Source organism: Gossypium raimondii, chromosome 13, assembly GCF_025698545.1.
Source record: "Gossypium raimondii isolate GPD5lz chromosome 13, ASM2569854v1, whole genome shotgun sequence".
In the NCBI taxonomy this organism is placed as follows: Eukaryota; Viridiplantae; Streptophyta; class Magnoliopsida; order Malvales; family Malvaceae; genus Gossypium; species Gossypium raimondii.
In genome coordinates this window covers 30,665,406-30,670,282 of record NC_068577.1, presented here as the reverse complement: position 1 = coordinate 30,670,282, position 4,877 = coordinate 30,665,406, and the positions used below count along the sequence as shown (strand labels likewise).

General features: G+C 32.9%; 1 long non-coding RNA gene across 1 annotated transcript; it reads left to right on the top strand.

Annotated features, from left to right (window-relative positions):
• The first annotated feature begins 1,131 nt into the window (after positions 1–1,131).
• LOC105782735 (uncharacterized) lies at positions 1,132–2,076 on the top strand. The gene is made up of 3 exons (XR_008192962.1): positions 1,132–1,512; positions 1,679–1,731; positions 2,007–2,076. It is a non-coding gene; the product is annotated as an uncharacterized LOC105782735 (long non-coding RNA).
• Positions 2,077–4,877: the final 2,801 nt, after the last annotated feature.

The window sequence follows — 4,877 nt, the reverse complement described above, 5'->3', positions numbered from 1 at the left end:
GAGAGATTTTTTAAAGGAAATTGAGAGGATTTTGGAAAGAATTTGAGAGTTTAAGAGAATTTTGGAAGGAAATTGAGAGAATATTTGTTTGTGAAAAAATAAGGGGTAGGGGGTTTTATAGTAAAAAAATTGTGACCGTTGGGGGGGAAACGGTCAAATTTTTGACCGTTGGACCACTGTTCACGCATGTAGCGTCTCATCAGCGTCCTCGTCGGTAGCGACTTGGCGGCGTGGAAGGAAATCGCTTCCTTGAGGCGCGATTTCCTTCCACGTCGGCAGTCGCTACCGACGTGGACGCGATGATCTGTCACGTACCCTGACATCGCTCTTACGTGGCAGCGATTTCGCGGAATTGGCTCATTCCGGTAAATAATTAAAAAAGTGGCCCATTTCGGTAAATTTTGAAAAAAAAGGCTTTTTTTGGTAAAAAGGCCGACAAATTTTATTACGATGGGTGACAGTGGTTACAAGGACCCAAAATTATTTTTTAAAATTTAACTTGAACAAATATATTCGATTCGATTCGATTCGATTCGATTCAAATTCTATCTCACTCGACTCGATTTGAGAAAATTTCAAATCAAATTAGGATGATAAAATATGATTCGTCAACTCGATTAACTCTAAATTTTTTTATTTGATTCGATTCGATTCAATCGAACGTTCACCCCTAGGCCCGATAGGACTGGCTCGTTGCTTGAAGAGATTGAAGGTCCAAACTTGACATATATGGAAACATAACCTTTGAGGATATGCAATCTTAGATATGATATGTAATCTTAGAAGATATGATTTTGTAATCTTAGAGATTTGATTTGTAGATACCTTTTAATCTTAGCCGTTGATGTACTTGATTTGTACCGTTGGATTTGGGGAGGCTCAACTATAAATAGAGGCCTCTCCCCTCATTGTAAATCACTTGAGTTTTGAGCAATAAGAATTCTTGAGAGCATTCACTCAAATTTCTCTTTCTTATGTTCTTACAGCATGTTTGGTTGGGTGTATTGGCATAGCCAATACACCCCTAATCAGTGGCCCCCACTTAATCCCCATTTAATCTTTTGTTTGGTTCAAGGTATTGCTATTACAGGTCTAATACATTACTGATCTAATCCCCAAAATCCACCGATTTCTAATCCCTTTCTTTTGCTCAGATTAGGTGCTGCTTCAAGATTTATACCCTGTTTACCCTCCCGATCGCCTGGTTACCCTCCTTTTCTTATGCTTTCTATTCGGCGTCTGATTATCAGTCTTCACTGCAACCGTCGTCAATGGCTAGAGGGTCATCCTCGAAACCACTGCCGCCTCCACCTTCACCTCCGAGAACCTCAGCTTGGGATTTTTTGAACCCGTTCGAGAGTTATGAAAACTACAATCATTCGTATACGCCGAGTACGGATTTGAGGGAGGTGAGGGAAGCGGAAGGGATCCCTGATTTGGAAGATGAGAATTATCAACATGAAGTAGTTAAAGAAGTGGACGGAGATCAGAAAATTGACAATCTACAAGGAAGTAAGCAATCACCGGCCCTTCCCCTCTCTCTCTGTAATAATTTATATTCCTTTTTAAGAGAGTAGAACTTATAAAAATCCATTTCCCTCTTTCTCTGTCCATCCATTTCTCCCTTTTTTTTCTTTTTCTTCTTTTTTATCCTCTCAAAATCCTTTTTCTGTTGCAGAATTTACTACTTTTTAGTTTTGTGGAGTATGCCAAAAGCTGGGGTTTTTCCTGGTAAGTTCTTCTAGTGTGGATCTTTATGTAGCTTATTTTATACGGGTTTTTGATCATTGGTCCATAAATTCAAGGATTGATTTCATTTTGGACCTGAGTTTTGATTGCATGGAATGGGGTTTTTAGCTAATTTTCTGATTTGGGTTTTGATTATTTGTTGATGAAGTTAAGAGTTTTCTTTACCTTCGTAGTCCATTACTTTTTCAATTTGTTCATCAACATCATTTACATTTAAGCAATAACAACATTCTGATTGGATATATATATTTTAACAGGTGGGGTTGTCCTCCTAGTAAATTCCCATGGACATATAGTTCAAAAGAGACATGTTATCTATTGGAAGGGAAAGTCAAGGTATACCTTGATGGTAGCAATGACTTTGTTGAAATTGGTGCTGGTGATTTAGTTGAGTTTCCTAAAGGGATGAGTTGCACTTGGGAAGTTTCAGTGGCTGTTGACAAACACTATAAGTTTGAGTGAGTGCTTTTATAACCTCATGCTCTTCTTTTACCTTCTTTTCTCCATTGTTATTATGAAATAAAATATAAATGCTTGGGGTGATGTAAGATACCTCTATACTGCTCAAGTTTGATTATGATTTGTAGCTCAGTACTTCATGTTTATTTAGCTTATTAAATATGGTCTTATTCTATCTTCTCTGTCTGCTCTGTTTATATACATGATGTTTAGTTTTGGACTACTGTGAAATTATAGCTGTTGGGGGTAAATGTTGGATATGGATATATTCAGTATTTTCCTAATATTTCTTTATATGTTTTGAGGATCATACTTTCTATCTATGACATGAGTTGTTGTCTATGCATCAAGAGGGAACACATGCAGTTATTTTGCCAACTCAATTGTAGTAATAGCTATCCATGATTATTGGGAACAGGTAGTGTATCGATCCGGTGAGTGAACCATCAAAATCGGTTTAATTGGACTAAAGAGTTGATTGTATTGGTGGTTGAATCAATTTTTAATTTTTTAAATGCTTTTTATTTATTTATTATTTTTATAAATTTTTAATAATTGATTGAATTTTAAAAAAGGACCGACCACTAGAACCGATATATTAGATATATATTCCATCTTGTTGAAGTGTTCAAGTCCATTCAAATGATACTTTGCATAAAAAAATTAGTGTTACGTACTGTATAATGCTTGAAAACTGTTTATGGAAATGCTACTCAAATATGTATAAATTTTTGCTTCTTATGTACATTTGTGTAGAATTTGCTTCAAAAAAGAAAATTTGCTTCTTTAGTATGTGGGATTGATGCTATTCCTTTATGTCTCGCTTTCTCTATCTCCATCCTTCAGTTTTTTTCTTTGTTATCTGGTTTTTTTAGTCGATATTTCTCGGGTTTGTAAATCGGTTGTTGATGACATTGCAGGACATTGAAATGAATAATAGGAAAGTTAAAGTGCATCAAGGTGATGGTGGTTTTGAGCATACGAAATGGATGGATTTGAAAGTGGGGGGGTACCATAGTTCAGATATGAAGCTTCGTGCTTAAATTCTTTTAGGCGGTTGACTTGTTATTGGTGGTTTTAATTCATAAGATCAATGGTGGACTTCATTCACTTCATTGTTTAGTTTCCACATTGGTCTTAATACTCACTTGCATTTGCTTGCTTATGTCACTGGTATTTGTGGTGCTTTTACTTGCAAGTTTAATGCAATGTAACATATGTTAACCAAAAGCAGTGTCAATACTCAATAGCGAATTGATGGTAGATCTTTGGAAATGTCATTATGTTTGGAGTTTTACCTATAATAGAAAAGGAGGAGCAACAAGCTTTTCAAGTGCTTCAATTTCTTCCAATGAATGCTTGATTTATGTTTGTGCATGAACTGAGATATTGAGGCGATCGCAACTTGTCAACATTTGCCTTCTTGATCTTATTCAACATTGAGCCAATGTAAATTGAAGCAATTTCCTAAGCTCTTTCTCGATTTAGCAATAAGGAAAAGCGAATCTTTTAATTACTAAAACTTCTAAGTTACATGGCATTATAAAATAATCAAAGAAGTATAGAATTTGTGTTTTTTTCATATGGTAAAATAAAAGCGAATAAATTATAATTAAATTTTTTTCTTTTACCATCGTAGTAAGTATATATAATCCTTGTTTTTTTATAACACAATTATATTTAATGTTAAGAATTTATATAAGAATATTTAATGTTAAGAATTTTATTAAATTATATATTTTATTAAATTATATTTAATAATAATTATGTTAAAATATGATTAAATTATTTATTATTGATATTAATAATCTTATTAAAATTTAATAACAATAACAATAATCATTTACCAAAATAAATTTATGCTAAGGGTATTCTAGTCATTTTAATTTTTTCCATTATGCTATTACACCTCTATTCCATTCAACCAAACACCAGATTACTATTACGTCTCTATTCCATTACATTCAACCAAACAGTTGATTTGCTATGTGTCTCTATTCCATTACACCTCTAATCCAATACAGCGAACCAAACATGCCCTTAGTTTTCTGTGGCTTTGTTCTTATTTCGTTCTTCGTTCATCTTCGTTTGGCTTTGAGTTGCTTTCGCTTATGTTTATTTTTGTGGAGGAATTTGTTGAATCCTTAGTTGTGGGAATTAGGCTGACTTAGGCGTTTTGGGGAGCAAAGAAACTGCCTAAGGCCGCACGGATTGTGAGACGAAAATTTTAAGTCTGTGACACTTTCACTTTCTCTCTCCTAAAAACGACATATTTTCCTTATTAAAGTTTAAAACAGCATAAAGACTTAATTAAAAAAATTAGCATATTCTGCTAATTTAGCCATCAATACCAAATATAATTGATAAAAATATTTTTTTAGAAAAAATAAAATAAAGTATCTCGGAACTTTGAAGTTAAAATTTGTTTTATTTAAAAATATAATTTATTGTTATTTAGTTATAAATACAATTACTAAAGAATTTCTTTTATGAAATAAGGATTTTACTTTTAATTAATTATAAAATAATATAGTAACAAATGATAAATTATAACCACGTCACATAGAAATTATTATTATTTAAATATATATAATTTGGACAACATGAATTAAATCAACATTTCAATAATAAATTTTGAGTTAATGGATAGGATTAAAATTTTAAAATTA